Genomic DNA, 12880 nt, shown 5'->3' with positions numbered 1-12880 from the left:
AATTTATACTGCTGCACCTGTGTGTAATGCCCACATGTACCCTTTGGCTCATATATTGCATGTAAATCTGGCTCTGGTGCTAGCCAGTGCCTCATGAGCCATTTACCTCACCGCACTTCCCTGGAAGTAGTAAAGAGTAATCCCTGACCGGGAGTCGAACCCGGGACTTGGCAGGGGGAGCCATATCCTGACCACTGGATCACCGGGGACTTGGTGTTGATAGCAGGATGGTGAATGTATTGGTGAGAACGAACTGGATATGAAAGGCATTCTAAAACAGAGGTACATAAGAAATGAAAGTGCAGCTGATTAAAGAAGGATTACTTTTATTAAATATAGAGAAGAATGTACAGTACAGTACAGGGAACAGCGTGAACTTTACAAAGCTAAAAGGTTCAGAGAATTACACAACGTGGAAATTCGCTATAGAGATGCAGCTTAAGCGGGAAAAGTTGAGTAAAGTCACAATTGAGCCAAGAGCAGACCCAAACCCAGTTGAAGTGGATAAAGCTATCGGGACGATAAGCTTGGCCGTGGAACAACATGTCTGCTCTATTATCAGCAGGAAAGTGCCAGCCAAAGACATGTGGGCAGTTCTGCAAATGGCGTATGAGGACAAAGGTCTGATGAGAAGAATAAACTTGGGGCGTATGCTGTACAGAACAAAGTTAAGTGCCTGTAAGAACATGAATGATTATGTTGGTAAAATACTGTCACTAGCTCAGCAGTTGGCATCTATAAGGGCACAGGTGGATGACAAGGAAGTGGCGATGGCGATGTTACAAAATCTGACATCAGAATTACTATGGAGATATCTTCTGGGGTCCTTCCTTCATATATTCAGGGGATCCATAATATTTGCAGGTACCATCATAAACAGTTGCTTTTGAGGGAATTTCTATAAACTTTATTTGATAAATAGACCCCATAATGAGAAAAAAACGAATGTTATTATAACCTGGTAGTTAGAATATATAGAAAATATTACTCCCATACCAATATCATAGGTGACATGCAGTGACGATGGCCAGCTTCTTTACAGGTAAGAAGCTGTCGGCTGCAGAACCAGCTTGGTGTCAGCGCTCAGCGGTTAGTGTGTAGGAGCCGAAGGTACATTATGTCACTTATTCCGTGTTTGGTGTGCTCCTTATTCCACCTCCTTTCAGTGGCATAACCATGAGGGGTGCAGAGGGAGTGATCATTCCGCCAGCTGAAAATTGGTGCCTATGCCATTCTCTGCAGTGTCGTTCAGCACCTGTTCCAGGTACAGAACAGAGATGCCCGGTCCTGAGTTCTCGGCAGCATCACGGACATGATGTAATGATGTTCCCTGCCAGGGACTAGAAAAGTGCCAGACCTCCACTGCAGAGAACAGGAGGGGCCATTGAGCGAAGGCAGACAGGACTGGGGGACTACAAGAGGATGGTATGCATGAGGTAAGTTAACGTGTGTGTGTTTGTGTTGTTGAGATTACAGTACGAAATATTAAGACTTGGGTGGGGGGAAAGGGAACAATAGAGCATGCACAGTAGTGGACATACAGATGAGGGGGGCACAAAACAGGACATACAGATGGGGTGATGTGGGGGTGGTGGTCTAATGGGCCTCATAAGGGGAACATGGGAAACAATTTGTCGAGGGGAGCTTAGTTTTCTATGTTCACTCTCCCTCATATCAAAGGCTGGCTACACCACTCCCTCCTTTTAAGCCTCCTCCTACAGTAGGTTCACCTCATGGTAATAACGGGTCTAGGCCATCCTTATTTTTATAGATCATTATCTGCTGTAATAAGTTGACTGTCATTTTTATACTCACTGTAAATAGCTCCACTTTCCTTTACACACAACTGGCCCATTCCAGCCCACACAATTTTCCCACACAACCTCAGAACAGGAAATAATATTTATTATGATAGTCCTGTAGAGTACTATAATATAGCATTAGGGACACCAAAGTTACAGCCATTAACCATATTAGCTGTTCTCTGTTCAACAATAAATATTTTAAAAGTTACATAGATGAATAAACAAAGACATGCTTGGCAATAATTCCTGTGTCAGCAAAGTATATCAAAATTATTAGTATTTCAAATATGTATATATATATATATATAAAGACTATTTGCACAATATTTCAAACAGAGCCGGCCTTAGGCATAGGCACACTAGGCAATTGCTTAGGGCATTTGGCATGCTTAGGGGCACCAGCAGCTTCTGCTGATTACGATGATATGTGGCATGCCTATATTCTGTGTGTGACTGCGGCTGTATCTGCATACGAAATGCTACGTTGCGTGTATTCCTGGAAATCACTGTAATGTAGCATTTCGTATGCAGATACAGCCGCAGTCGCATACAGAATATAGGCATGCTGCATATAATTTTTATCATCAGAAGCTGCTTGTGCATCCTAGCCACATAGTTATGCAAATAAAATGCATTTTCATAAACAAAAGGCGCCCGACGTTAGCAGAGCTGCCAGCTGACTCATGCCAGGCATCTCCTGCAGAACTAGCGGCGGTGCTAGGGGGCACCAGCCAAAATCTTGCTTAGGGCAACATATTGGTTAGGACCGGCTCTGATTTCAAATATATGTATACTATGGTTTTAAATTAGATAGCTGCCAGATAAGGGGCTTAAATGCTCATCTAGGTAGCAGTTGTACAGTGAGAGCTGAGGGGGCATCTCTCACTGACTTCCTGACATACAAAGCTAATTTCTCTCCCAGACACTTATCATTACACTTATCATTAGTATGACTGTTTGCCCCTGTCATACTAATCCTCTGTCAAGTCCAGTGGCATAACTACCATGGGTGCAGGGGGTGCAGCTGCTATGCGGCCCAGGCTGCATCAAGGGCCCGCTGCTCCCCATGCACCCAGACACACAATGCAGTAGCTCTGCTTTATGCGGCCACCGATCGCATAAAACCCTCACCCCGCCACGTTACCCCCGAGGCTGCAGCCACATGGAGGATGCAGCGGGGGGCTACCTGGCCGGCTCCAAGTGCTGTGATTCACGGGCATTTAGGAGGCAGGGCCTAATGCCGGGAAGTGCCAGGCCCCATCAGAGACCTCTGCTGGACTCAGGTAGTGCTCACTCCCCCTCCCTCTTTCTCTCGCTCCTCTCTTTTTCTCTCTCCCTAACACTGTCTCTCTCTCTCTCTCTCTCTCTGATAACACTGTCTCTCTCTATCCCTCACTCTCTTCCTGACACACTCTCTCTCTCTCTCTCCCTGACACTGTCTCTCTCCCTCTCTGATACGGTCTCTCTCCCTTTCAAGCTTATGCTATCGGGCCCACAACATCTAGTTACGCCCCTGGTCAAGTCCATGGTGCTGAGTGTGTACACTACAGATGTAAGGGTGTTTGTATGAAATATAACTTACATTTACTGTATACATTATATTTATTTTGTGTATATGACACATCATTACATTCTGTACAAATATGGTAATGCAACTTCATACTGCTATTGGGTGTAATTGAACATACCTGTACATGTATGTCTGGGTGTTATTTAATAAAAATACTAAAATACTAAGAATGTGTACTGTCTTTTGTTTAATATAAATATATATATATATATATATATATATATATATATAAAAAAAAAAATAGTCGAGAACAGTGCCTATGTGTATCTATTAGAACACAGGTTTGGAATAATTTCTTTCCTAGAACCCCTTTACACAACCCACCTCATCAGTGAATGAGTGGCAGCTCTTATACAGTGTGTAGATAAAGATAGGAAAATGGAGTAAATAGAAGCGCCTACTAGTGTCGGTGAAAAGACCTGTGCATTCAGGTGTAATTATTAAAACAATGAATAACAACTTAGCTTCGAACACTTTCAGGCTGATGACTCTTAGAAGCAGGGCATGTGAAAAAAAGATAAAAGCAACATAGTGTGTACTGTTTTTAGGAACAATAAATTTTACAGCAGCTCAAGAATTAGGAATTTTGCTTATTCCAATAATTAGTAAGAGAGCAAGATAAAAGTAAAAACAGCAGCAATTTTAATAGGCACAATCCTGCCACAAATGCAGGTAACAAACGTACAAGAATATACTTAAAAAAAGGCAATTCATCTGTCCATAAATGCAAGTAGCACACGTACAGGATTGAATAATAAAAACAGCTTATCTGTCCGCATAGAGGGAGTCCAGAGGGTAGGTAGCAGGTCCCTGTACCAACGCGTTTCGTCCTATTGTGTGGACTTCATCAAGGGGATAGTGATCATGGGCTTAGACAGGATATTTATAGTACTAGTAAGTGGTCACATGTTAATCATACAGGTGTGACATCACTTCAGTCAGCAAATCACAGTGTTTCATGACAGGCCTGCTGCCTGTTTCTCCAGGCAGTGAGATCTCATTTTCCTATCTTTATCTACACACTGTATAAGAGCTGCCACTCATATATATATATATATATATATATATATATATAACAAATGGATTACAGGCATCAGTGAGCCCTTAATGTCCAGGCTTGCAGGCACATGTGGTTTGATAAGTGCCTGTACAGTTTTACTGGGACCGGTAGTTAACCTGTGGGACCGGTAGTTCACCTATAAAGAACAATATTATTTAACTAGTTAATTACACTATTACCTCGACACCCATAGCCCAATGGATGATGAGAAGAGCTCTGAAATTGGGGAGGGGGCTCCATTTTGGATGGGTTTCCCCTTGTCTAGGGATTCTAGCCCTGGGCTGGCCAGTTTGGGGGCGGTTGTTATTATGGTGTGGGGGCCTAGGCCGTGTTACCCCCTGCTATAGTGTCAGCTGCCCCAGCTGGTTTTGCCCGGTGCTGGTTATTGGAAAATGAGGAGGGGGGGGTGGTACTCCGTTTTTCACCCTATGTTTTAATAGCAGTCTAGGCTCAGAGGCCTGAGGCTGGATAATATTTGGGGGGGACCCCACGCTGTTGTTTTTTTCACATCTTAACCCTTTTAAACCTTAGTCAAAAACAAAACCTGCCCAGATTATAGTGATCACAGTTATCTGAGCAGTGCGTTACTTCCATCGCGGATTGATGGCGGATTGTCATTGGAAATAAGGGTAAGCGGCCAATACACTGCACATGCATCTCGATAGTTCTTGCTGAAAGACCCAGATCGAAATTGTATGTAGAGAAATGCAGCGTCGGTGGGTGTATTTGGGTGGTAACAGGGGGTGTCTAGGTAGACGCAGTTGCACTGACCCACGTTCAGATGGTGGAATTGCACCGATGGTGTGAATGGTGGTGTGCCACAGCACAGGTACTGTAAATGCCTCAGTATGGAGCCCATTGGCAGAAGTATTAGCATAAAGATGAGACATGGCTGAAACTGTGCCCACCTCTTAATCACGCCCATAAGATTGAAAACAGTTACCTTTCCTCTTAGTAACCTTTCCCTGTATGAGAATATGAGAAAGTGATTGTATTATATGCAATTGATTTTAAATGTAAAACGAAAGCTGGACAACACAGGCTGCATTCCTGTATATGTTATCACTTTATACTAACACTAACGTTATGTTCAGTGCCATCTTCACAGTCTGATACATATGTTCAGTCTTTAGGGGTCTAGAACCATCTCTAGTTATGATCCACCTTGGAACACTTCCCTAGAAGTAGATTTATGAAGAGCAATGGAATTATTCAGCTCAGTGTCACTCTCCACCATTATTGTTCCCTATCCAAGGCTCTATGAATAAGGACATCCGTCACCACGGACTCACTTTGTCACCGACGCATTCTGCTGATGGAAAGCTTTAAGTCCTCTGTGATAACAGCTCAGGCTATTTCTGCCGGGCTGCTCTGTAAAATATTCCTTTGCATCAATAAGAACAAATACACTTATTCAACTTCTAAACCAGCCTCAGGAAGGTGATTTCTAATGAGAGGAGGGACAATGCAGCTGCTCTTGTGAGATTTCCTTGCATTCAGTTCTGTGGGAGGGGACGGCGTTCTCTTGATAAAACTAGTATCTGGAAGGAGACGGGAGGTCACCGTGACTGTGTAAGGACCATGTCTAAACTGACCTTGAAAAGTCTCTTATTGTTCAAAGCACAGGCATCAAAGGTTGACATATCAAGCAGATTGTTCTGACGCTGCCCAGCCAATTATTTCTTTGCCTGTCCTTTGATTTTTAAATGCAATTGGAGACAGTGTTATATTACTGGCAAAATACCCCACCTTGAACTACAAATACAATAATGTAGTATTAACAAAACTCACTAAAGACCCTTTGCAAAATAGCCATGGAAAGTGTAATTGCTTATCGCGTTACATCGCAGCAATACGCAATGTCTTTTTGGAGATTGCCAGAACAATGGTTCTGATAAGAGCGCGTCTTGGTGAAGAGTTACAAGTAAAGTGGCACTGTAGTTCAGTGGTGTCACTAGTACTATGGGTGTACGGAATCTGAGGGGGGACACTAAAGGCAGAACAGCGAATTAATAGATACCATGCACATGAGCACGACATCTAAACACCCCTAGAGAGCATGATTACAGCATCTACACTCCCCTAGAGTGAATGAAGACGGGGGTCATGCTTTGATTCTCCCCCCCCCCCATAGAACACCACCTACGTGGCGTCCAAATTGTACTTGGTGACACCTACCATAGTGACACCAATGCTGTTGCTTACATTATCACTTTGCTGTCAGGCTCTAACCCAGCCATCGGGTTGCACATCAGCAAGTATAGCCAGCTGGGGAAGGATATGAAGATATGAAAATGTGATAAACCACTTACCCAGCACGGTGTCATGGCATACAACTGCAGCCAGCTGGGCTTTTGCTACTGTGCAATCCACCCCCCCAGCTGTCAATCAGGAAATCTGTTCTTCACATGACTTACTCCACTTGCTCTGTCCCCACGACAGTGAAGTAGCGGTCTGCTGTCATTACTGCCGACGGCATATTGGAATGCATACGTCTATATTAAAAATAATTCACTCTTCAGCACTAATACGCTGATCTCTACAAGTGCATCTGCAGCATTCAGGACCAATGACCTGTCTAACTGAACCATGCTCCACTGCGCTCCGCATGATTTGGATGGGAGAGGGGGAAAGTGCCACAGGAGAGGAGGTGGGGGGTATTGGAGAGCTAACTTTTGTCACTTGGGTAGGTGGTTGGGAGATGGTGCTAACACAGTGGGGACTATGGCCACTGGTGGGTGGTAGTCAGGGGTGTGACTAGAAATTTGTGGGCCCCATAGCAAAATCTTGGAACGCCCTCCCACCCAACCCTTCAGCCTTTGTCACTACAATGTCCCTTAGGGGCAGGAGAGAGAGGGGAGTGAGAGAGAAAGAGGGTGCCGGGGAAAGAAAGAAAGAAAGAAAGAAAGAAAGAAAGAAAGAAAGAAAGAAAGAAAGAAAGAAAGAGAGGGGGGGGGAGAGAGAGAAAGAGTTTTCATGAAAAAAGAAGGAAGGAGAGTAAGAGAATGAGAGAGACAATATTAGGGAGAGAGAGAAAGAGGAGAGAGAGAGAGAGAAGGACCGAGTAGGAGAGACACTACTTGACTTCAGCGGTGGATGGGGGTGGAGCATGTACGGATGGATGGGGGGGATGGACGGAGGGCGCATGGGTGGACAGACGGGAGGCACTAATTTTGCCGGCTGATGGGATCCCAGCTGTCTGGATACCGATGCCAGAATCCCGACACCCGGAATCCCCACTCAGGTGGTGGTCCACACCATCACCCGAGGTGGAATATAACCCTGTGGCGGTAAGTGTAGTGAGCGCAGCGAGTCCTTCAGGGGTCGCGATGCGCTCGCCGCCAGTATTCGGGCTGTCTGGATCCCAGCATCGGTCTCCTTGATGGACAGACAGAGCACAGTATGTGAGCATGGACGGACAGACGGTAGGGGGCATAAACATACAGACAAACAGAGAGAGCACCATATGGGGTGATAGACGGTCGGACAGGAGAGGATATAGATGGACAGGGGCATGGGCGGACAGACAAAACACCATATGGGGGCATAGACGGTCAGGTGGACAGACAGGATGGGGCATAGATGGACAGATAAGAGGGGGCAAAGATGTATAGACATGGCCAGACCCTCTAACTATATAAGCACAAACACGTCCGTCAGCTGCGCAGCACCGTTCTGCTACTGCAGGTACAGCCACGCTTCTGGATTCTGTAGAACAAGCGGCCCCACCTCCCTCCTCCCTACAAGTAAGTACACTGCCGGGCCCTGAACCTGGCATGCCAGCAGTAAGTAAAAATAAAAAAAAGAAGAAAAAAATGTTTTTTAGAGGGTGCAGTGGGATTGCCTTTGGGGCCCCCCAAGTCGCCGGGCCCCATAGCAGCTGCATCTCCTGCACCCTCTATAGTTACGCCAGTGGTGGTAGTGCCATACGGGATCTATTACCAGTAAGGGGGGAGGGGCGCTAATGTCACTGGGAATCTCCTGCTGCTGGGAATCTACTGACATTGGGGCAGGGGGTGGGGAGTAAAGGATGAGGGTACGGTGGGGTGGGGGGCGAGACACACCCATGTCAAAAATTTTTCTATATATTTGTAAAAATATATTCTTAACTTCAATTAATAATATTACCCCTGAATTTCTAAGAGGTTTTTGAAAGAAAAAAAGTTAGTGGTTAAAGTAGGTGATATTTGTGGTATCTCCTGGCTTTGACACGCTGGTAAATAAAAATAGAAATATATATGTTTCCAGAAACAGCCCCTGTGCTCTAATTTATCAAATTGCATAAATACCTTTTGTCGTATTTTGTTTTTTTTTGCTTCACCAAATTATTGTAAGAGGTAACCCTGACTTTTCATGAGGTATTGCTTTTATTAAGTATTGCGGCAGTACTTTTCCTGCCGTGATACCGGTTCTGTTACCTCCATCATGGCACTAACATACAGTTATATATAGAATATAATTTATTGCTGCAGCAAATGCTGTATTTATAATTCTAATAAATGGATCTATTGCAACACTCCCCAAAAAGTTGAATGGGGTTGGGGATTTGCATACTATGGGGGATATTCAAGTAGCCCCGAAGAGACATCGGGTTTAAAAAACCCTGATGTTTCTTCGGGTTTTGCGGTCAGGCTATTCGATTAGCTTGTCCGTTAAAAAGTGAATTTTCACCCGAAAACACACAGGTTCAGTGAAACCTTTCATTGGTCATTTCGAGTTGTTCACTCGCTAGCAGTTTTTAGGAGCCGTGCAAATGCTATGCCGCCTCCCACTGGGAGTGTATTTTAGCTTAGCAGAAGTGCGAACGAAAGGATCGCAGTGCGGCGACAAAGTGTTTTTGTACAGTTTTAGAGTAGCTCAAAACCTACTCAGCGCTTGCGATCACTTCAGACTGTTCAGTTCCTGTTTTGACGTCACAAACACGCCCAGCCATGGCCCAGCCATGCGTGCATTTTTCCTGGCTCGCCTGCATTTTTCCGAACACTCCCTGAAAACGGTCAGTTGACACCCAGAAACGCCCACTTCATGTCAATCACTCTGCGGCCAGCAGTGTGACTGAAAAGCTTTGCTAGACCTTATGTGAAACTACATTGTTCGTTGCAATAGTACGACGCGTGTGCGCATTGCGCTGCATACGCATGCGCAGAAGTGCCGTTTTTTTGTCTCATCGCTGCACAGTGAACGAATGCAGCTAGCGATCAACCCTGTCCTTACCCAGTAAAGTTGAACTGGGATCTCTCTCTTTCCAGATATTTGCAGTAAATGGCAGATTGTGGTGAGCAGATTTTTTTTGTATTGCTGAAATAAGGCTAATGATGATAAATAGAGCCCCCGCATTTTAATAGGTTTCATTATTGTGGTATATTTTGCACATGACATCCTTGTGATGGGTTATGAAGTTTTTTCTTGTCACAACATCAATGTTTAGAAGAGCATTATAAAGATATACCTCCCAATAACGGAGGTCTTCAAAGCGGGGAGCGTGTTTTCCAGAAAGATCTGTACCTACTCAAGCTGGGTATAAATCCTTTTATTCCATAAAATGCTGGTACATGTCTGTCTGTATATTCAGCCTGAGGCTACACAATGCAGCACAATATTTCATAATAATATACAGTAGTATCATTACAGTGGTTTACAAATATGCAAAAACGGTTTGTTATAATGTACTGTACCCAGTGTCAGACTGGGGCATGAAGGGCCCACCGGGGGAATGCAGTGATAGGGGCCCATACTTAAGGGTGTGGCCAGCCTACAAAGGGGGTGTGGCCAGCCTCCACAGAGGCTTGAAATACACAATAATCTAGTGCAGTGTAATGCAACATATCTACCATTTATAATACAAGTGCACAGTCTGGAACCTGATCCCTAGAGGAAGGAGTGGGCACTCAGGCAGTAGGGCCCACCGGTGGTTTTCCCTATACCCCTGTGGGACAGTCCGACCCTGACTGTACTAACGCGTTTCGTTCCATGTGGGACTGTTTTAAGGGTTGTATAATTTTTCCTGACCATTTATGTTATTTATATGAGATAAATATATTTGATATGGAAAGTTTGTTTTTTAGACTCTCTACCCTTCATTCTATACAATAGACCATCTATAATGTCAATTATTAATACTGTGGGCCGGATTCAAATGTTAACGCGTCCCCTATCTCACGTCTAAAGTGACGGGAGATAGGGTGGCGATATTCAAATGTCCCCCGTTTTCTCCCCTATCGTGACCAGTACAGTTGGGTTTAGGCGCGCAAAGCACCTAAACCCGACTAAACTAATAGGCACAATCGGGGGGTAGCGAGCTGAAAATGATCTTGTCGCAGATGTCGGCAGTAACATTAAAATACCACTGGCGGGCGCGATCGTGTCCGGGAGGGGGGAGTGCACATTTGAATCTGGTCCTGTATTACATACATTATGCAGTATATAAGGAGACCCATTTTATTGAAGCAACAATCATTTACAAGGCAAAATCTGGTTGGTTTTGCCTGGTAAATGATTGCTGCTTTAAAAAAACGGGCAGACTCGCACACCTCCAGCAACTTGGAGGCTATTACATTCAATTGTGCAAACAAAGGAGGGGAGCAGGTACTATTTACCTGGGCTCAGGTCTGATGGAGGGAACCAGAGGGGGCCCAAGTCCCCCCCACCCTCCACCCCTTACCTATACTTGCCTACCTGACCCTCTCCATGAGGGAGAAAATGCTCTGTTCCTGGACTTTCCTGGTAATGTATGATTGCCATCACCTGTGGTGAGCTAGTTAATTGATAAGAAAGGTGCTTCACCACAGGTAATGGCAATCATACATTACCAGGAAAGTCCAGGAACAGAGCATTTTCTCCCTCATGGAGAGGGTCAGGTAGGCAAATTTGCCCTTACCTGGCAGCAGCACTTGCAGCTCTTCTCCACAGCCCAGCATGCTGCTGTGATGCCAGGGAGGCCCTTAAAGTACTGTTCTTTCTGTATCTTTTACTAAGTGGAAAAAAAGGAATTACAGAAGACTCTTGTGTGGGTGCACTCTTGTTTTAAGTTGTTAGTATGAAAATGTTAAAACATAACTTTTATTATCTCATAATTGCTAGAAAAAAATCCACACTTTTATAATCCACTACAATTAATTAAACAAACTATATTGTTACCCATGTAGACCACCAACATCTATGAGAGGTGTCACCTCTATTTGATGGGTCTATTGGGAATTTTGATCTCACAAAAAAAATTGGAAATGTTCTGGTTAGTCTATGTTATTAGACTTCAGGAGGGATGTAGACACTCAGGCTCTACACCCTGATCCTATCTCACCAGCACAAGCTCAGCTTGTATTAATAGGACCTCCAAGGGTCATTGATCCGAAGTATTATCAGGAGTATAGATCCTTATTCGCATTGGCAAATGTCAGATCTGTGACATGTCAAGGAAGACGGTACTTGGAGAGAGTTAAAGTTTAAGTGACACAGGTCAGATAGATGAGCAGAAAGAGATGATTGAAGAAAATGTGGTGATCCTGCTGTTGGTTTCGAGTCGAGAAGGTCACGAATTACAACACTGGGTATTCTCTGGGGGTCACCCTCACAGATACTGACCCAGCCCACCACCGTTTTGCTTCCAAGATCGGACGAGATCGGGCTCTGTCGGTGGGGTATGGTAGTAATTCCTTGGGCCTTCTATAGCCGACTCACCAATGAGAGTGCACCTAAGGAAGATTCGGGAGAGAGAGAGAGCAAATAAGGGCGGATCTGCTGTCCATGTTAGGCACAGGGTAACCTGTGGATCATGGATGAGAGTCCGCAGATATATGGAGAGGAATAAAGGTATAGAAAGAAGAAAGAAAGCTTGATGTCAAGACAAAATGCTGTCAGAAATTGACAGTGATAAATACACATAAAATCAGGTAACTGAGAATATCAGGTTATATTCAGTAATTACTCTATTGACGGAAAATAGAGATAACGAGTAATGGAAAAGAGAGATTGATACACAGCCCCTGAGGGGTACTCGTCATCACACTTATTCACACCTATACTACAAAGGGCAAATACACAAATACTATGTATACCATATCACATAACTGATGAAATAAGAAAAATAGCGGTGTGATAATCCTGCCTGGATTCCTAGATGAACCTGATTAGGTCTGATTAGTATCTTATATAGAGCTACAGAGCTATAACATCAAGCATTAGTATACAGGTGTTTCAAGTGATCCACAATCTCGGATGTGTATAGGGGGTATCCCTGTTTACAGTATAATCGAGAGTGGGGGTAGACAGGCCCCTGAGATGCTGACTTATAAAATGCTTAGACAAATGTCATTATTAATTCTGTACTCAATGCTATCTAGACAAGGTTACTAAAATAATATAATAACAATAAGTAGTTGGGATAATATTGCTGAAACACGTAGCAATAACAATTTAAGAGAAAAAAGGAAAAACAAGGGAGGGGGG

At 44.2% G+C, this 12880-nt stretch overlaps 1 pseudogene; it reads right to left on the bottom strand.

Annotated features, from left to right (window-relative positions):
- Window positions 1–11967: 11967 nt before the first annotated feature.
- LOC134971391 (5S ribosomal RNA) lies at window positions 11968–12086 on the bottom strand (annotated as a pseudogene).
- Window positions 12087–12880: the final 794 nt, after the last annotated feature.

This window comes from Pseudophryne corroboree, chromosome 11 (genome assembly GCF_028390025.1).
Source record: "Pseudophryne corroboree isolate aPseCor3 chromosome 11, aPseCor3.hap2, whole genome shotgun sequence".
NCBI lineage: Eukaryota > Metazoa > Chordata > Amphibia > Anura > Myobatrachidae > Pseudophryne > Pseudophryne corroboree.
Note: the sequence above shows the minus strand (reverse complement) of the source record. Positions and strands in the feature narration are given on the sequence as shown.